The following is a 22,250-nucleotide window of genomic DNA, read 5'->3' on the forward strand; positions in this document are numbered from 1 at the left end:
GTATACATGAGGCCCAAAAGGCTCTTGACCACTTCAGTCATGCAGTACACCCACGCAGGAGAGGGGCGGCTACTCAGGTTATTTGCTAGTACTGTTCTGGTGTTTCTGAGCCAAAGGACAAATGCGGCGGGGATTTCTCTGCTCTCTTCAGGAAGGCCAGCTTGCTGCATTACAAAGACCTGGCAGCAGTGGCTTTCAATTGCATTTTTCGATCCAATTCTGTCCATCTTGCAATTGTATATAAGAGCTCCTAGATTCTAAAAATTCAAGTTTATGGTGACGTTTGTTAGTTTTCATCTTTTTTGTGTGACAAATCAGGAGAGGCGGACTCTGGGGATATTAGCCAGACATTACTGGAAGTCAGACTCCTGGCACTATTTACTCTGTGTGTGTGTGTGTTTGCATGCTTGGACTACAACTTCAGAAGCATTCTTAGAGACCCAAAACAAAGGAGGCAATTATTTTTGGCTTAATGAGCCCTGCCAAAATAGAATCAACTATGATATCTAAATCTATCTCAACAACAAGGCAGCCTTTTCTGGAAAAGGCTATAGTGATGCTAGATGCAAGATCATGTTGCCTAAAGTATGTGTTCCAGGTGGTGCTCTAGTTCACTTTTTGAGTTTTTAACCTGTTGAGTGTCCAAAGACATATGTTGTCATAATTCAGGGCTATTTGGCCCAGGATTATTTTTGTCCTAATAAGGAATATAGCCTGCCACCCTTCTGCTCATCTTCTGCCTGTCTTCTAGCTGCTCAACACGACACAGGCATTTTTTACAAGAATTTCTTCTTCCAGCTACTCTTGGGAAATAGTCAATCCTGTCACCCATGACATAACTTAAAATCATAACCGAGATGAAGGACCATCTGCCCATGGCTGTTTGGCAACCTTAAGAGTCCAGGAAAACAGGCAAGTGTAAGAAAACACCTTCAGAATCACTCTTGACACTCTTAGTTCAACCAGTTCCCAGCTACCAGCTCTTCTTAAATAAGTCATGCATTTAGCTCAGTTCAAAGCCCGACAGTGGTTACAGACCTTGCTTTTGTGTAAAAGTGCAATGCCTCGCGCTGTGTTTCATCCTTCCCAAGCACAGGCCAACCCACCTGCTCTGCCCATTTGATTTCTTCCAGCTGGCTTCCCATTTGTCTTGATTTACTCTCAAGGTTTTTGCCTTAGTGGCTTAGAGAGGAGGCCTACTCATTCATTTCATGAAGATTATCTTTTTATGGCTGTGTTATTTGGTCAGCAGAACACAAATTTGGTAATAATTATATTTATTTGTAGAACAAGATGATGCATTTCTTTTGTAAGGAATAATATACTCCTTAAGAGGCAAAGACTGACAAGAATTCACACGGAAAGAATCCTTTCTTCCACTGCCCTTTGTCAGAGGTGTTGAGATGAGCTGGGGTGGTGCCACATAACCCTCAACCCTGCGAGCCCCTTCTGGAACTTCTTACAATGGGGACAGGCTGTTTGGAGAAAGCAGACCTCTTGAGGAGAACTGTCAAGCAGAAGGGTGCTCATTTGAGATCCAGAAATGGAGAAGTTAAAGACAGTTTCAACTTGGATCCTGTACGGGCTGAGTGTTCTCCAGTCCTGGGCCTACTTGCTGCTGAGGAAGATGGGGAAGCTGGAAAAGTCGTGACATGAGTGACTTACCTCCATGAACTTCACTTTTCTTGATCTGTAAAATGAAGCCAGTAATTCTGTATGAGCTGAGGTAAGAGCTAAGCGGCTGAAAGAAAGCAATCACAAAATATGTTTTTAAAAAGACAGTGGCTTAAATTAGAGGTTTGTTTCTCTGCTTCTCATATAAATGTTTTAAGGTGGGCAGTGTTGCTCCTCCAAGCCACTGAGGATCATGGATACCTTCCGTCTTGCTGCTGGGTCATTTCCATAGGCCATGGTCCATACTCACAAGGACAAAGCTGGGTCTCAGTAAATCCAGGCAGCCTGCAGGGAGGAAGGAAGGACAAACTCCAGGATGAGCCATTTTCTTTAAGAAAGCCTGACTGGCAGAGGTTTGGCTCTTTCCCTCACAGCCCATTGGTCATGTGACGAAGTCCTCAGCAGTGGGATGTGAGCATAAAAGCATGAAACGCTGAGAAATGTAATCTCCAACAGGGAGGTTATGTGTCCAGAGAAAAGGTAAGGATGGGATTTTGAAGGCAAATAGCTACTAACCAGAAACACCAATCTCAAGACTTAAGTGTAAAGATTAAATATTTAAGAAAATATTTTAGAGTGTTAAGTACATGCTAAGAGCCTACTGTTCAACTAATAAAAATTATTAGTAAAAAAGGGGGATTAGAAATGATGTACAGCTCTATATACAGACATGGGGGAATGGAAATAACTTGAATCAGATCTGGGGAACACCTGAAAGTTAAATAGCTCATTTCTGGATGGTTTAATTAACTGAGTGTCACAATGGAGGTAGGGTATGGACGAATTCTCCTTAGGGACCTCTCTAAAACTATGACAAGATGAGGAGTCATTCTTTTTTTGGTTATAGGGACTATGGCTATACTTTTTTTCTAACACAGTTCTTTCTTTGGAAATTATAGGTGGTAGATAATTGCTAGCTTATTAGTGGCTCTTCAACCATATTGAGCATTGAGAGTCCCAAAGTAATAAGCTTAAGAGCAGAATAGACTGACTGGGGTCTTGTCAGTTGAACTGTTCATGTATGGATTTCTGAGTAAGGCATTTTCGAAATTACTGTGATTTCTCTTTCTGTACCTTTGGAACAATCCAAAGGGTTTGGATGGTATGTGCATGATGATACACATGAAATATTTGACTCATACAAAATCCATTTAAAAACTTGTAAAGTAACACTGTGCCTTAGACAGAAAAAATGAACATTTGGGGAATTATTTAACAAAAACAAAGTTTTTTGGGAAATAAAATCCACAACAGACTTCAATTTGTGTAACTGTGCTTAGTTAAAAACTCAATTCCATTTGTTACAATTTACAAAATTTTAATTCTAACTTTAACAAAATATATATACATATTTATATGACCATAAGGATACACACTGAAAGTTAAACACAGGTTATTTCTGGTAGTTGTAGATATGGAGGGTTGTTATGTTCTTTATCTTTCTCCAGTATTTTCTTTCCTTAAGAGAGAGATAATTAAAGAGTAAGACTTGAGAATACCTTTTAATAGATCTTCTGACTACAAATGTTCCAAAAGGCTTTTCACATTGTCTGTAAACAAAACAATCCAGTATCCTCATTAGGTGTCCAGGGGAAGTGGGTACATTGTTGGTTGTTATTTCAAGGGTAAAACTAAAGCGTAGCGTTATTATGTATGGTCTCCCAAGACAGTGGTGGGAATAGGACTGGAACCTGTAACAAGTCCATTCAAGGCCCCAAAACTCATGAAATGTATTGTTCACAGAAACATTATGAGTGTAAAAGACCGACATTTCCTCTGCCATTGTTTCTTTCCTTAATGCTCCCTGGTGCCCCATACTCTTCAAGGAAACAGCTCCCCACTCCTTCCGCTTAATGAACATCAAAAGGCTTAGAAGCCATTTATGTATCCATATGTGTTCATTGTGGAGACTGAAACCAAATCAAGTTTCAAGTTCTCAAGTAGGAATTCCAGTGGGTGCAGCAAAGATACTCTGGGATATGAAGGGAGGCTAATTTTCCATACTCAGCAAAGTCTAAAGTAATCAATATCCAATAAGAGATCTGTCTTTTAAATTTGACTCTCTATGTCCAGAATAGAGTTCATTGTCTTCATGGTTTCTTCAAACATCCTCATACTACATATTGAAATCTCTGCCAGTGAATTCTGAATACAAATAATTGAGTCGGGGTTGCAGACGGGAGTAGAAATTTGTAGTTGTAAATGAAAAGTACTACTTTAGGAAATCTTATTACAGAATAGTGTCACTGTTCTGGCCTAGAGTTCTGGGCTTACCCCTTACTTTAGCACATTTGCTCTTTCCCAAACATTATCTTCTCATTTTTCATAAACAGCAACAAAAGTTAATTTCGTTAATACAAAATTGCAAAAGTGGTCATATTGATTCACAAGAAGAGAATGTGTTATATTCCTCCTATATACATAACTTTAATTTACCTATAATGGAGGGACAGGGGAGTGAAGTACAGAGGATACTAATCAACCTACAGCTTACCCTGCCTTTTTGAGAAGTTTTTCTTTTATTTGCATTGAAAACCTTAGGTAAAACATGTTTAATTTCCTTTTTCTATTACTTGTCTACAACTCAGCAATGTGGTAAGACAGGGAGACAATGTATGACTGAAATGTCCTCCAGAAAGGTGAATGCATATTCCCACTCATCCGTTGTGTAGGGCCCATTTGAACCCATATTTACGGGGGTTCTTTGGTCACAAAAAGTTACTGTCAACAATGAAATCAAATCTGGCTTAAGAAATCTAAATACTTTCAGTCAAAATAAATTTAGTAAACTTATACCTTGTTTTTCAAAGTGTACTTCATGAAACACCTGTTCTGAGGCATTACTAATAGGTATTATATAAAAACTAGCCAATCTCAATTTTTCAGAAGTACACACACACACATACACACACACACACACACACACACACACACACACACACACTTATGAACATACTCTAGCCAATGAAACATAAATCCAAGAAAAGAGCTATGGAAATAAGAAATAAGGTTGAGCAAGGAATCAGGAAAATTAATACCTGCCCAAATAATATTTAAAGTAACACTGTGCAGCTAAATGCCTGAGTTAAAGGCTTCTTTAAAAAGAGGAATACATGGCCTGGGGTGGCGAGGAGGGCACCTGGCTGGCTCAGTTGGAAGAGCTTGCAACTCTTAATCTTGGGGTCATGAGTTCAAGCCCCATGTTTGGTGTAGAGATTACTTAAATAAATAAAATTTCTTTGGGGCACCTGGGTGGTTCAGTGGGTTAAAGCCTCTGCCTTGAGCTCAGGTCATGATCTCAGGGTCCTGGGATCAAACCCCACATTGGGCTTTCTGCTCAGCAGGGAGCCTGCTTCCTCCTCTCTCTGCTGGCCTTTCTGCCTACTTGTGATCTCCATCTGTCAAATAAATAAAATCTTAAAAATAAATAAATGAATAAAATTTCTCAAAAAAAGGAGGGGTTCATGGGAACTTATTTCAGAAACCGGAATAATTAGCCTCTGCCTACCTTCCTGGCATCTTCAGATTTAAGTATGAAAATAATACCGTGATGCATCTTACCTGAAGAAAAATGAGACCAGATATCTGGGAGCAAGACCCAAAGTAGGAAGTGTGAGGTTGTTGCTAGGTCAATTCTATGAATTATAAGTATGCAAAAATCATGCAGATTAAATTTGGACATTCTGAAGTCAATGTTTGTACTATTTATAACTGAAAGAATTGGTCATTCATTTTCTAGAAGGGGATTATTACTTAGTAGGATGGAAAGAATATTTTCTTCCTGGGGGAAATGCAGACTGTAAAGCACCACTGTGAATTTTTTAGACCATGCTTCTCTTAAAGGCAGTAGTTCCAGAAAATGACAAGAACAGTACATGTCATGATCTCGGCAGCCTAAGAAAAATTCTGGTTGAAGCTTATCACCCTTCTCCATTCCTCCAAATACACAAACATCTCTGTAGGAAATATACAGAATTATTGTCTTTGGATGGTGACTTGGTTTCCTCTTTTTTATACTGTTCCATAGTTAGCAAATTTAGGTTCATGGTTATTTATTTTTTACTTGTGGAAAGGTGAAAATGTCTTACTTTGTATTTTAATAGGGAATCATGAAATACTTACACATATATTTTGAAAAATACAATTTTCTACCAACATATCAGGGAAAGAGACAATAAAGTTTGCTCACCAGAAATGTTTGAATTGAAACATTTTAAATGTAGACTGAAGAAATTTTAGCTAACTTTCTAGTTGTAGCTTTGATAAGACAGGCTTAGACATGGTTAAGACATGTTAAGATACCTTAAGAAATGTGGATATTAAAAAATAAACTTTTGTTTTCTATTTTGTATTACCTAGGATTTTGTGCTTAATGTCCTGTTTCTATAGCCATGTTATTTAGGTAGAAGTTGTTCACTCCAGAATTTGTGTGATCAAATCTATTATCTCTCTAAATATTTAGTTTTCCCTAATTCCAAATATCTATCTTTTTCTCTCAAAACATGTGTAAGGGTGTTGTGAGTGCCCTGAAATCCTTGTGGTGTGTCATGGAAAAAAGAAAGGAAAGAAGGAAGGAAGGAAGGAAAACAAAACTTATTGTAAATGATGCTAAAAATTCATAATGTTGAATAGCCTCCTATAATCTATACATGCTCGAGAGAAGATAGGAAACCAATCACTTTCTCTGTGGCAAACACCTTAACACACAAGCAGCTTTACAAGTTTAATTGAAATAAATTTCAAAACAGGCAATTATAAATAATATGCCTACCCTAAACCTTCAACATCTCAAATCTTTAAAATGCCTTGCCCTTCCTGCAGCATGAACAAAGGGAGTTTGGGAGATATGCCTCCAACCCTGAGATGCTGATGGGATGTCCCTTTTCCAGACCTGCAGGAACCCTATCTCTGGCATGCCCTTGGTTATACAGACTTCCCTTCATTCCTTTGAAATTATGACTCCACACAGACCCCTGTAAACTTCATTCAGAGGAAAAGAAACATCTTTCTATATGGCCAATTGTTTATCTCTTCACTCTAAGCCTGCCTTCTCTCTCCTCCTTATCCTACAGAAGTATCATCACCATACATTGAGTATCTATGAAAACACCAGGCTTGGGCTTCCCATTACACACTCTCTGTTTCCCACGTTGACATCTTTTTTTTTTTTTTTTTTTTTTTTAATTTATTTGAGTAGGCAGAGAGGCAGGCAGAGAGAGAGAGGGAAGCAGGCTCCCCGCCAAGCAGAGGCCGATATGGGGTTCGATCCCAGGATCCTGAGATCATGACCTAGACCGAAGGCAGAAGCTTAACCCACTGAGCCACCCAGGCGCCCCTCCCACGTTGACATCTTAAATTCTCTTATTTAGCTCTCCTCCCCTAAGAGTACTGCCTTTGGTTTCTATGTCTTTAGAAAAAGTTCTCTCTTTCATTCAACCACAAAAACCTTCCTGGGTAAAACGGAAGTGACAGAAAATACGGCACAGTAGAAACAGCATGAGCTCTGCGTCAGAAAAACTTAAACTTAGGTTGAAACACTGGCTCCTCTGATTACCAGCCGTGTGAACTTACATGAGTTGCTCTCTCTCCACCTCAAGGTCCCTACCTACTGTATATGGTAATATGCCTGCTTCCCAGAGCAGTTAGAGGCATTCAATGAAATATAATATAAATGGTCTTACACAGTGCCTAGAACAGGGGAAACAATAAACAGTAGTAATTCCAACGCTCAAAGATAGTTTCCACTTCAGTTCATACGGGCAGCTTCAGAATGGTCAGGTGACACTTTGTGCTCTCTTGCGGGCACGTCCATTACGTAGACAGCCTACTCAACCAGCTCTCACTGTAATAATCAATAAATGAAATACAGCCTACACTCGGGAGGGCTTCTCTTCATTGTTGTAAATGTTATTTAAGATAGCCCTCTCTTTTCCTCTTCTTCTGGTCTATAAGTTAATTACAGTTTCATATCCTCCCCATTCTTTTGTTTGATCTTCCCTGAAGTTTCTTAAATTGAAAAATACCAATAAATTTAGATTAGCTGTAACAAAATCATGGTTTTCCTTCCTTTTGCCATTTCCTTCCTTTTCATCTTCTTGTAATTTAAACTTTCCACATCCTAGAGTGAGAAATATGAGTTCCCAGTTTTTTCCATAGCCGCAATAAATGGGCTGGAAAATGTTTAACGGACGGCTTGAACCAATGAATTTTAATGGTTTCCCTACATCCTCCTGAAGATTTTCATATTTAGCTCTTCGCTTTGTCTGATGTCTTTAACATCCCAGTCTCATCATAATGAATTGAGCCTGTGGCATCAATACTAGAAGAGCTATTTCTTAGTTTAAATGGTACCAATGATACTTTGCAACTAAAATTAATTTTACATTTTTATGTTCACACAGTTCTTTCTCATTCTCTCTTTGTTTCTTGTTTGCTTCTTTTGAAATAAAAACTCCTACAATATTTCTCTCTTTACTCTTAGTGGAACCCAGATGTGATCTAGGATCTAGGATCTAGAATTAATCCTTAACTTGCCCAGGGACCCAACAGGTACCCAGTTTCAAAGATGTTTTTCTTATACTTAAATCTTACTCAAAACCTTACTCAAACGTGTCTAGAGAAGTTGCACTCCGGGCATGTCAGATTTTTACCAAAGTGTTTAAGCTTTGTTTTTTATCATGTAAGGGATATGACTTGTGAGTTTTCCTTTATCAGTGAGAGAAAGTTGACCTTTTGTGCTAATTCCACTTCCTGGTGACTCAGCCTTCTTTCTCTTGGGCTTGTCTCTTTGCTCAGTGCCAATAACTTCTCACATTCCACTGATTCAGCACCTACCTCTCCTTATCCAAGTTCTTCTTTAAACCCATTATACCAGCCCCATCCTTGATGCAGTGACTTCTTTGTGTGGCCAGTGACTTAATTTTTCAAAGCCTCTGTTTCCACTTAGGAAAAAGTAAAATGAAAATTAAAACAACGTACCATTGATAATCTTACTAGAGCATATTAAGTGGGAAAAAAAAATACAAATGAGAGTTACTAGCAATGACAATCTTCTCCAGGAAGGAGGTAATGGTAAAATAATGAGAATTCATTTTATCACAAAAACTCAACATCCGGGCAGTGACAAATAGGGAGTAATTTCTTTTGCCCTATCATTTTCCTCCAGGAATTTGGCCTGTAGTTATCCAGGTTCCATTTTTCTTTATGTATTTCCAGTTCAAAATAGTGGAATGGAAAGAAGTAAAAAAAATTCCCAAGACTTTTCAAAACTTTCCTATGGATTTAAAGTGGATAGGGGAAAGCAGTACCAGGTACTGATTAATTTCCTCAGCAAATACTTACCAAGTGCCATCTTGGTGTTCTGTCACTGCTTCTATATGTGGAAAGAAAATATTCCTCTGAGACATTCTCACTTTGTAGAGGTCAGCCGTTCAAGGAGCAGATCACATACATATGTTTCCACAACTACAGAAAAAGGATACACTAAGGATCCTACATCTCTCTTCCCTGATTTCAAGAGCTGAGCTAAGCACTTTTATAAATAGCAAAAGGAAATAATTAGACTATGATTCCAGTACGAGTGTGTACTGATTTTACACTCTCCTTTACTATGGTGTATTTTTAATAAGGTCTGCCTTTGAATTAGGTTTGAGCATCAATGCTGATCATTTTTCATGCTTTTTACTTCCTTGTAGCCTAGAATTACCAGGTGGATTTTTTTTTTCTTTTCATGATTATAAAGTCTTTGAATAAAATTGCTAGTATGCCAGGATTTTAGAGGAATAACTGTGTCTCTACACTATCACCTTTTTAAAAAAATAGGAATATATTTAGAATTACAGAGTTTTCATGAGGTCTAATCAGGTCTTTTTGCAATCCTAACAGAAGAATGGTAGAATATAAATCATTAGATGAGATCATTATTTTCATCTAGAACCTTGCATCTCTAAAAAATAGTGTTCCCCCAAGTGAGCACCATTTTTTTTTTAACTGAGTGTGTTTTCTAGCACTTAACACTTTATACTTTACCTAATATGACTGAGATTCATTTGACCTAGGAATCATGGTATTTATCCCTTACATGTACTTTTACCTCTTCTAACCTTAAAGTACAATTAAATTAATGGGATATATGTGCAAAATTTTACAGTTGCAAATTATAATACTCTTTTGAAAATATAAATAATAAATACTTTAGAAGATGGGATAGTTTCATGGGAAAAGTACTGGATGAAGTTAGGAGACCTGAATTCTACTTTCAGTTTTGCTGCTCACAAGTGGTATGAACTTGGAAAAATCATTCAATTTCATTTAAATTTGGTTCTTTATCATAAAGCAGTAAGGCTGGATCCTTTCAGTGCTAAGATTCTAAAATAATAAAGAAAGGCCCCTTTCCTTTTCCAAGTCAAACTAACTATCTAAATACACTGAGTGATGAAGGGGCGCCTGAGTGGCTTAGTTGGTTGTGTCCAACTCTTGGTTTCTGCTCAGGTCATGACCTGAGGGTTCTAGGCTCAAGCCCTGTGTCAGGCTCTGCACTCAGGGCGGTGTGTGCTTGGGATTCTCTCTCTCTCTCTCCTTCTTCTCCTTCCCATCATGCTATCTCTCAAATAAATAAATAAATAATATTTACTTATTTATTTCAGAGATTTATTTATTTACTTATTTATTTATCTCAAATAAATAAATAAATCTTTAAGATAGAGTGATGGAACTCTTATGAAGGAGCTAAAGAAGTACTTCCCATTTTTAAATAATATTTCTGGTTGAGATAGGAAAATACATAAAAACAATAATCTCACTGCTCAGATACTTACTTGGGAAAATACATGTACAGGGTTTAAAAAGAAATCCAGACATTGGAGGCAACAAATAAAATGAAAAGTCAAAGTCCTCAGCTCCATCCCCAAGGGCCCCAAACCATTTCCTAGGAGATAAATACTGCTAATATTTTGCTCTGACTCCTTTAAAAATCATGGCATACTAGAAGATACATGTATGTGTTGCTTAAGTATTTCCTAATATACCACAAAATTGCATGCATATCATATTTTTAAAAGATAAATCTGTGGTTTAGGGAATATTTTGTAACATTAGGGAGTGTCCTAAAAACTTTAAAATTTATTTTAAAAGCCTAAGTATGATTGTAAATAGTGTTTTCCTGTCCTACATACAAAGTAAGAACAAAGGCATGTTTGGAAACAGGCCCATGGGTATGCTCCGATAAACTTCTCTCTTAAATAGGTATAGCACTGTGGGATTGGGATTGTTTTTAAGCAGGTTTGAATATTATGCTCAATTTATTAATCCAAATAAAATAAGTTGAGATGTGATTATTTTTCTTCAGCAAGTAATTATTTTCCTCAAAGTTTCAATGTAACACAAAAAGGACAACCCACATAGCCAGAGCTGGGACGAGTTTAGTGGCCTCAACACACCACCACCAATTTAATAGTTCAGAGAGTTCTTTTGGAAAGATCTCAAATGTTCTCTGAAAAGGCAGTGCAGTTTCTGAAAGCCCCACAGGAAGACCTTAATGGTAACAATGGAACCATCTGTTCTGGAAAACAGACTCTGAAATGAATTATAGTTGGGATGAGAAGATCAAGCCCTATTCTATATTTGTGGGTAACCCAAGATATATATCACAGCTGTTGGGGGCAAATTTATAGGGCTCCTGGAGGTTATATTTGTGATTCATAATGGCAAGGTGAACTCAATATTTAACCTACAGGAAGTTAGATTTACCAACATTTAGCAACTGCAGGATTCATGCTCTCAAAGCAAAAAGTATATGAAATCTTCCTTAATGTAAGGGAGCAATGAGAGTGTACCAGGAAAGATAGCAGCAGGAGTCATTTCTTTGGTCAAAGCATCATCAGAACTCAAGGATAAGAGAAATCATCTTTAAACACAAAGAAAACCTCTGCTTGTGTTTATTAAAGACCACTGGAAAAAAGGAGCCTTCTACTCCTTTATTCATAATATTTATATTCATAAATATATGGCAGTGTGTCTTAGGAATGCAGACTCTGGGGCTAGGCCTCCTCTGTTCAAACCCCAACTCTGAACCTCAATTGCTATACTATGTAGGTCAAGTCTTTAGTCTGGCTGGCCCCACCTAAGAAATGGGCATGGATAAAGATAGTACCTAGCTCAAAGATTGAGTATGTTAATACATCTAAAATACCTGCCTGGCACACAGTAAGAGCTATATGACACTTGCTATTTTCATTCTTATTCAGTGGGTCTAGACCAAGACCATGGTAACAGTCCAAGTAAAAACAACAACAATATCTTTAAGTTGAAAAATAATTCATCCAAAACAACGTGACTGTTAATGCACAAAAATGAAAATTGTAGGTGTGCCTGGGTGGTTCGGTCATTGGGTGTCTGCCTTCAGCTCAGGTCATGGTCCCAGGGTCCTGGGATCGAGCCCAGCATCAGGCTCCCTGCTCGGCAGGAGGCCTGCTTCTCCCTCTCCCACTCTCCCTGCTTATGCTCCCTCTCTAGCAGTGTTTCTCTCTGCCAAGTGAATAAATAAAATCTTTAAAAAAATAGAAAGAAAATTTTAGGGGAAGGGAAGGAAAAACAAAATAAGATAAAAACAGAGAGAGAGGCAAACCATACAGAATTCTTAACTATAGGAAACAAACCAAGGGTTGCTGGGGGCAGGGGATGGGGTATTTGGGTGATGAGCACTAAAAACCACTGTAAAAACCACTGGGTGTTATAGGCAACTGATGAATCACTAAATTCTACCTCTGAAACTAGTAATATACTATATGTTAACTAAATGAATTTAAATTTATAATTTTTTAAAAAAATTTAAAGTTAAAAAGACTAGTATTCAGACTTTAAATTATGAGTGTATGTGCAGACTATTTAAATATATCATATAAAGGCTTATGTTTGTGAGCTTAAAAATCCACCAGCTGTCAATCCATTTTTGCATAGAGTGTGCATACAAATAAAAGTAAATTGGTGGATTTATTTTAAAAATACATTTTATAGCTTTTCCTAAGAATCCCCTAATGAAAAGGCAGCAAAAAGATAATGAGGAAGAACCAAACAGATGTTGGCTTCCCCTAAAATTTGCCAGACTTTTACAGCGTCATTAGGGTAGATTTCCATTTAGGTCTCCACAAGTTTAAAAATAAGTGGGACATTTGGATCTAGAAGAGACCAGAGATTAAAGACTTGGAAACCCAAGCCTAAGAGGAAGGGATCTCAGAAATGATGTTGGTTAGCCAAAAAGAAGAGAGGGCTGTGGGTCACTTCACTGCAATCTTATTGTATATAATATACCTTCTAAAGGGGTCAGGAAACAGATGTTGTTCTCTAGTGAAAATGGCATGCAATGGAATGAGAGACTTTGGGTCCGACTTGATAAAAGTCTTTTTAAAGAGTTAACAAAAATTTTCTTGTAAAGAGTTGTCAGACAACTAAATCTTTGTTCATTCAACCAATGATTATTACATTCCTTAGCTCCTGTATTAAGTGCTAAGGATTAACTGATAGGTAATAATTCACAGGTAGACATAGATATAGCTGTATTGACTGGGAATGTCCCTTTGTGCCAGAATTGTCCTTGCAATAGACTTGGTGAACTATGTATATTAGAGAATGACAAAAAATGGACATCCAGGTGAGGAAGGCAGCAGTGGCATGTTCCGAATTCCCTCCTCTGAGACACAAGAAGGCGTGAGTTTCCCGAGAATACCATCGGAAGAATGCACATGGGGGGAGTGCTTTCATTCATACCCCACCTGAAAGAGCTGACCTGAGGGCAAGAAAAACCATCAGCAAGATCCCCTGTGATGTATCACAGGAACTGAGACAGCTTTGGGCCAAAAGGGGGAAAGAATTGGTAGCCCCGCCTACTCCCAAAGCAGGCTTCCTTTGGAGATCCACCTGCCTAAGAACTCATCCAGGAGGACTTTCTTTCTCAGGAGCCTCATGAAAGAGCCACCTTCTAAATGTCTGCCTCCCAGAGGCACTAATAACCAGTCTCAGATTAGCCAGAGAAACAAGGGGAACCAAAAAACAACAACAACAAAAATGACACAGAGGCTAGTGTAGTGCTATTATTAGAATGTGTAAGTGCTCCTGTGAGACAAAACAGTCGTCTATTATCTATCAGTCAAGAGAGTATTAATGCGCACCATTATGCTTCTCCTTGCTAAGAAATGCTGTGAAGGCTATATACATTTTGCATTATTTCTTCCTCTGATTCTGTCAGAAAAAAATAAATTATAATTCACATAGCTTTGGCTTTATGCATATTTGTTGTATTCTAACAATTGGAAACTTGGTAATCAAACGACTCTGTCTACTACCACTCAGCATATCTGCGTAACCAAATACTGTGTTCTCTTTCACAGCAGTTCTCACACTCCCACCAACACGCACACTTACTGGTAATTATGGTGGATGCTGCAATGGGTCATCCAGTGTTCTGGGAATTTAACCTCAGACACAGTAAGCAATAAACTCATGATTAATGAAAGATACATTTTTGGTTATCAAAAATGAATATGATAAAATTTCTAAAATGAAAGCTCATCTCCATCCTTGCCTCAATTCTATTATTATTAGAATTATTTCATCTAAATTAGGAGGGTAGCAAAGAAGTTGATTTCCTCTACTGCTCTCCACCACTAGCTCCCAGCTAAGGGGAAATGTGGCCAAGTTACCGTTAGACTAAATGGCAGCAGAAACTAACAGATACATGCCGACCACTACCATATCTCCTTCTCTCTGATTTCCCCAGCTGTGTCTGGAAATCAACTGATAGTTCATGAGAATCAGAAGAAGTGGAAAAGCACCACACACTAACTCATGAAAGGTGCCTGGAAAAAGTTACTCCTCTATTATGTAACAAGATGTAGAAATTCCTGAAATAAACCTATTTCATTTAATTCGAAAACCTCTTTTTGGAATAAGTTGTCTGTTTCATTATATAACCAATTGGTATCTGTGAAAAATGTGATTCTGATCAACTGTTCTGGCTTCGATAACTCTTGAAGAAATTTTCTGAAATGGCATCCAGGCACAGTTTCCCATGTGACTCTCACTGGTGAAGGAACATGCTAATGTGTAATTTGGAGGTGGCTGGAAAAATTTTTAGAAAACTTAATTGAAGGCCACCTGAGTGGCTCAGTTGGTTAAGCATCTGCTTCTGGTTCAGGTCATGACCCCAGGGTCCTGGGATGGAGTCCCACATCGGGATCGCCACTCAGAGGGAGTCTGCTTCTCCCTCTTCCTGCCATTCTCCCTACCTGTACTCTCTCTCTCTCTCTGTCAAATAATTTTTTTAAAAAATCTTATAAAAAACAACCTTTAAAAAAACCTTAATTGAGGGAGTTTTTAGGTTGGATTCCCCCCAAAATCAGACCCTGAGACAATGATTGAATTGACAGTTTGAGAAGTGAACTTAAGCAGCCCTGATAGGAGAAAAGGAGGGAAGGAAACCAGCAGAGGATATATTCAGAGATGCTTACTGCTCCTAGGCAAGTAGAGCTTAATCCCTCCGGGTCAAATACACCTCAGAGTTATCCCACCTGAGACAGGAGGAAGCTGGAGTATTTCTCTACCAACTCCTATCACTGGTTTGTTAAGGGATGCTTCCAGGTATGTTCACTACCCAGATCTTCCACACTTCCTCCCACATCTGTAGGGGCTGAAGGAGCTCTTCCAGGCAGAAAAGCTCACGGGTAGAGAGGTGCAAAAGTCTGCAGTGAGTAGCTAACTCTATGGGCACAGAGGGAAAAAACAACAGAGCACCAACAGCATCTGCTAGAGAAGTCATGCAATCCCCTGTCTTATAGCCTTTGGAAAGAAACAGAAAGAATACTTAAAATCCGTTCCTTTTGGGAAATGGAAAGGGGATTGTCAGATTTATCATAATTTTAAGATTCCAAGCCTCTAGAAAAATTATAATGCCATTGATAAATAAAAGCAAACCATTATGTGGTTACAAAGAAAGAATTTTATGAGACCTTATGTTTAACATTGAATATTTATAAAACTTATATTTTAAATAATTAATATTGTTAACACATCCGTACTGCCCAAAGCCAACTATAGATCCAGTGCAATCCCTACAAAATTCCAATGGCATTTTTTACAGAAATAGGAAAAAAAAAATCCTAAACTTCACATGGAACCACAAAAGGCCATGAATAGGTACAGCGATCCTGAGAAAGAACACGAAACTGGAGGCATCACACTTCGTGATTTCATACTATACTACAAAGCGATAACAATTAAAATAGTATGGTACTAGCATAAAACCAAACAGAGACCAAGGGGTCAGAATCAAGAGCCCAGAAATAAACCCATGCACTTACCAGTAGCTGCCAAGAATACTGATTGGAGATAAGATAGTCTCAATAAATGGTGCTAGGAAAATTGGATATTCACAAGCAAAATAATGAAACTAGAACCCCATTTTATACCATTTACAAAAATTACCTCAAAAGTGGATTAAAGGCCTAGTGGTAAATCCTAAGACCATAAAACTCCTAAAAGAAAACATAGGAGAAAAGCTTCTTGACAGTGGTCTTGGCAATGATTTTTTAGATAGGACACCTGAAACACAAGCAACAAAAGCAAAAATAAGTAAGTGGGGCTACCTCAAGCTAAAAACTTCTGCATAGCAGAAATAAATGATTATTAAAATGCAGAGGCAACCTAAAGAATTGGAGAAAGTATTTGCAAACCACATATCTGATAAATAGCATCCAAATTATATAAAGGATGCACATATCTCAATAGCAAAGAAAAAATACTCTTAATTTAAAAATGGGCAAAGCACCTGGATAGACATTTCCCCAAAGAATATATTCAAATGGGCAATAGGTACATGAAAAGGTACTCAACATCATCAAGGAAATACAAATCAAAACCACAATGAGAAGGGCACCTGGGTGGCTCAGTGGGTTGAGCCTCCGCCTTCAGCTCAGGTCATGATCTCAGGGTCCTGGGGTCGAGCCCCGCATCCGGCTCTTTGCTCAGCTGGGAGTCTGCTTTCCTCCCACCTCTGCCTGCTGCTCTACCTACTTATGATATCTCTCTCTGTCAAATAAGTAAATAAAATCTTTAAAAAAAGAAGAAAAAGAAAACCACAATGAGATACAACCTCACAAACGTTAAAATGGCTATTACCAAAAAGACAAGAGATAACAAATGCCAGTGCAGATACAGGGAAAAGAGGGATTTTTAAAAAAGGGGGATACCCTGTACACTGTTGGTAGGAAAGTAAACTAGTGCAGCCACTAGGAAAAGCAGTATGGAGGGTCCTTAAAAATTTAAAAATAAAACTACCATATGATCCAGCAATTCCACTTTTGGGTATGTATCTGAAGGAAATAAAATCATTATCTCAAGTACCCTCATGTGCATTCAGCATTGTATGTAATAGTCAAGAGAGGGAAACAACTGAAGTGTTCATCAACGGACGGATGGATAAAGAAAATGTTACACGGACAATTATTCAAACATAAAAAAGAGGGAAATTCTGCCATTTGTGACAACATGGATGAAACTTGAGAACATTATGTTAAATGAAATAAGTCAGAGTGAGGAAAACAAATATTGTATGATCCCACTTTTATGTGGCATCTTAAAAAAAAAACAAAGTCATAGAAACAGAGAACAAATTGGTACTTGTCATATGTGCGGGGGGTTACAGAGTGCAGAAAATGGATGAAGGTGGTCAAAAGGTATGAACTTCCAGATATGAGTAAGTTGTGGGGATGTAATGTATACCACGGGGGCCACAGTTAACATTACTGTCTGGTATATTTGAAAGTTATTAAAAGAGTAGATCTTAAATGTCCTCATCAGAAGAAAAAGCTATACCTGTGTGAGGTGATACATGTTAACTAACTTTATGGTGGTAATAATTTTGAAATATATAAAAATATCATAATGTATACCTAAAACTTATATAATGCTATATGTCAACAATATCTCCATACAGCTGGGGGAAAAAAGGTATTGTAAATAATGATTATTTACAAAAAAATATGCACTTAAAATTGAAGGTAGAAAGTGTTCATTTTTAAAATGTTATGATAAAGTAAGCTGGAATCTATGTCATGGATAATTAAATGTATTTGTTTAAAAGCTTAACATAAACGTTAATTTATTTGCCCATCGTTTTCATAATTCAGTCTTAAAAATCAGTCTCAGTAATATATTTGGAATTCTCTTTGTGACATATATATATACATTTTTCTTTTCTTGCCTCAAGTGTAAAGCCCCCAGTTTTCCTAGCTTTGTAAATGATGGCATCAAGTTCACCCCAAAGACAGCATGTGCTGTTCTTAACTCTCAATGGGCTTCCTCTCCAAGTCACATTTGCTACAGAGGGTTCAAGCCTGAGAAGCCTGCACAGAGCTAGGGTCAGCCTGGAGGTCTGCGATTGGCCTGCGACTTGCCTGGCGCCCATGTCGCCAGGGGGCCACAAGCCTCCTCAGGAGAGACTCTCTGGCACTGCCAAATGGTCGTCCTTCTACGGACTCAGTCCGTTGGGCCTGTTGAGTCAGTACCGTCAGCACCATAGTTTACACAAAACCTTTATTCAGACGGTGCCTTGCAGTTTACCAAGTTCTTTGACACACATTAATTCATTTAATCTTCAAGATATGTGAAGTATGAATTGGTATGGAAACCACTGGTATGGAAACCACAATTTAAAGGAGATTAAATAAATTCCCCATTTGGCAACCAAATAGAAAGTGATAGAGCTCATGTCCAAACTCACTTCTTAGAGGGAGAATCTTAGGTCTCTTTTCACCAGCCAGGTCTTCTCTTTTCTTCTGGTTCCTAGGGAACAATATACATCGCTGTACATTTAAGGCAACAAATCACTGAACCGCCAAATCTGCACTGCGACACAGATCTACCTTAAAATTAAGCTAAGGCAGAATTACAGTCTGTGTGTTGTAACGAGCCCTGGGTATTATAAAAGACTGATGAATCACAAGACCTGTTTCCCTGAAACAAATAATACATGACATGTTAATTTAAAAAAAGAATTACAATGCACACATTTACTATCAGAAATCTGATAGCAAGTCCCTTTTGTTTTCTAAACCTGAGGACCCCATTTCTTTTCTTCTAAGTCTTCCACTCAGATAAAATTTGAGTGACATTTACGAAGTATATTAATTATCTGTATAACAAATCACCCCTAAATTTAGAAGCTTAAAGTAATAATCCGTATCTCATAGGAGATCGTCATGATCATACCAGGTGTTACAAATCCAGGAGCCACATAGTTGGGTGTTTTGTTTTGTTTTGTTTTTTATCCTTTTTTTTTTCCTTTTTATTCTTTTTTATTTTATTTTATTATTATTATTTTAATTAAATGTCTATTTATTTACTTACTTACTTATTTATTTTTATTTTAAAATTTTTTATTTTTTATAAACATATATTTTTATCCCCAGGGGTACAGGTCCGTGAATCTCCAGGTCCACACACCCCACAGCTGGGTGTTCTGACTCACAGTTTCTCTTGAGGTTGCAGGGAAGCCGTGGGCTGGGGCTGCGATCACCTGGGGCTGGAAGATCCACTTTCGGGATCACTTGTGTCCCGGGCTATCGTGTGGACATCTTTGTTCCTTCCACGGGTACCTTCCATGGGCTGCACAGGCATTCTCATGATGCGGCAGCTGCCTTCCCCCACAAAGCAAGTGATAAAAAAAAAAAAAGAAGAAAAAGAAAAAGAGAGAGAGAGCTCCAGGTGGTAATGACAGTCTTTTACAACCTAATCGTAGAATGACATAGCACTTTCTCTGTATTCTGTTCGCCACACAGACTAATCCTGGTACAGTGTGGGGGAGACCATGAGAGGGCGTGAGTACCAGGGGTGAGGGGACCCTGGGGGCCCCGTGGGGGGCCGGCTCTCACACTGAGGAGCATACAGACATAGCGGCATGTTAATCCCCCTGTTGCTCCTCGGAGGCCGATCACAGTCTCCATACATAAAGCAGAATTTTGTCCTGTTATTTGTTAGGTCATCTCCATGAGATGGAGCTCAAAACAGATCCTAATATAGAATTAACAAGACATTAAGATTCCACCACTGCACTCAAAGAAGAGAGAAAATGTGCCATATAGCATAAATCAAGAGAGGGTCAATAATGACGCAACTCACAAAAGCAAATGGGCTCCCAGTAATAATGGCAAGGTGCAGTATACTTGGGGAAGAAGAGAAGTTTGCGACAGCAATGATTTATTCTCAAAGTGGCTATCGATAAAGCCACTTGTCTGAAGGGCTGGAAGAAAGAGAAAAAGGTCAAGATAGACTTGACTTCCTGCTTGAATTTCTTCAGTGGCTTCCTATTTGGCAATAGGCCAACGCCTCAGCACGGTTTACAAAACCCCTTAGGTTGGTCTGCACCTCGGGAGTGGCACTGCCAAGCACCACACTGCCTCAGAGACCCCTTTCCCAGCCCATCAGCAGGGCTCCAGCCTCCCTGCCTACTTACTGCCCCGGGGCACGACTGGCTGTGTCCCAGCTACACAGGCACACTTTTTCATTCATTCTAGCTCTTTCAAGGAACACCCTGCACATCGTTCATCTGCAATCCTACCTACTCACCTTTACACACTCCATTCAAAGATCGCTTTGGAAAGCATTTTCTGACTCTCTTTGTGACTCCTTACCCCAGCCCTAATATCCTCACTGTAAATGCTTTCACACCTAGCATGGCACTCACTCTGTTTAATTGATTCTAATATAGATGGCCCTTGATTTACAATAGTTCAATTTATGATTTTTCAACATTACAATGGTACAAACATGATATGCATATTCCCTAGAAACTATACTTGCAATTTTGAATTCTGGATTTTCTTCCAGCTTAGCAGTAGGTGGTATGATCCCCTCCTATGACACTAGGCAGTCACGATGAGCTGAAGCTTCCATTCAGCCATACCGTCATGGGGGTAAACAATCAATACACTTACAACCATTCTGTGCCCATACAGCCGTCCTGTTTTTCACTTTTGGTACAGCATTCAATAAACTATATGAGGTATTCGACACTATTATTACATAGGCTTTGTGTTGGGAGGTTTTTGCTCAACTATAGGCTAATGTAAGTGTTTTGAGCATTTAAGGTAGACTAGGCTAAGCTAAGCCATTTGGTAGGTTAGATGTATTAAGTGGCATTTTCAATTTACAATGGGTTTATTGGGATATTACGCCATCATAAAGAAGATCTCTATGCACATTCCAATCTTACAGTGGAATAACAGAGTTTATTCTGACATCATTTTTTCCCCCTTGGTGATAGGTAAAATAATAATGCACCTAGAAAAAAAAAAAAAACAATTGTTTCTTGAATTTGATGAAATTTGTTTGCACTTCTTTTTATGTTTGTTCCTTCCCTGAGACTAAAAAGACCCTGAGGTCTGAGATCATTTCTTATTTATTTCATATCCCAATTGCCTGTCATAGTAGGTTCCCCATAAGTGTTAAAGTACATAAATGAAGGACACAGATTCTTAAATAGCTAATAAGTAAAACAAGCTTCACTGTTCTCTACCTTGTCCCAGGAAAGACGATCCTGATTAGCTATGGGATTGCATTCAAAAGAGTCAGTTTAGGGTAAAGGAATAAAGATTCCCTAATCTGTTGACCCTGTGACATCATTTAAAACATTACAACTCCCTTCTTTTCCTGACACTTCCTGGAATTGATATTGGAAACTCCAAATATCTTCGCAGGACATCATGGCTTTCAATAAAGGACTTACAATGGTGTGTATACAATTATATAATTGTAAGTATATATATATGTATATATTGTATATACTATTATATATTATATATATTATATATCTACACACACACATGCATACATACAAATACAGTTGGTGAAATGTCTAATCAATGGAGTCAGACACACTTGAACTGAAGTTCACGTTTTAGTATTTATTAGTATGTGACCTTGTTGTTTACCACCAGGAATCACGGTTTTATTCTTTGTAAAACGTGGGTAATATAACTAATTACTCAGGGTAGTTGTGGGGATTAATTACATTAGCAAATATAAAACATCTGATCCAGAGGCTGGTACAGGGAGGTAGACATTTAATTTTCAGACCATCTTTAGGTCCCCAGCACCTGGCACCTAACAACAAAAATAATGAATGAGAATAATCCACACAGTCAGGCAAGCAACATGGACCTAGAAACCCTTGCAAAATCATATTAATTAGGCTCTGAGGCAATTGCCCGAATTAGTGATATTAAAGCACAATGATCACCAGTTCCTGTAGAGGGCTCGTTCTGCTTGAGCTTCCATTTGTTTGTCTTCATGTACGACTGAGTCATCTTAAATTCGGATCCGGTTTTACCTCTTGTCTTCTTCACCGAAACATGTTTCACCATGACAACACAGAACTTATGACGATTAGACTGTGCATTTATTTCCTCACATACCATCATTTTAGGGACTAGTCTGCTGTTTTTGCTTGTGTGACGTCGTAATTCAGCTATGTGCTGGATAATAATCTTTAGCTCCCACTGACTCTGTCTCCGCAAAACTACCTTATT

At 38.2% G+C, this 22,250-nt stretch overlaps 1 long non-coding RNA gene across 1 annotated transcript; it reads right to left on the minus strand.

Moving 5' to 3' along the window:
* Positions 1 to 748: 748 nt before the first annotated feature.
* Positions 749 to 19,424, minus strand: LOC131829469 (uncharacterized). Its single transcript, XR_009352862.1, has 3 exons — positions 19,193 to 19,424; positions 18,446 to 18,507; positions 749 to 1,959 (listed from the first exon to the last, which is right to left on the minus strand). It is a non-coding gene; the product is annotated as an uncharacterized LOC131829469 (long non-coding RNA).
* Between the last annotated feature and the right edge of the window lie 2,826 nt (positions 19,425 to 22,250).

The sequence above is a fragment of the Mustela lutreola genome, chromosome 4 (assembly GCF_030435805.1).
Source record: "Mustela lutreola isolate mMusLut2 chromosome 4, mMusLut2.pri, whole genome shotgun sequence".
Taxonomy (NCBI): Eukaryota; Metazoa; Chordata; class Mammalia; order Carnivora; family Mustelidae; genus Mustela; species Mustela lutreola.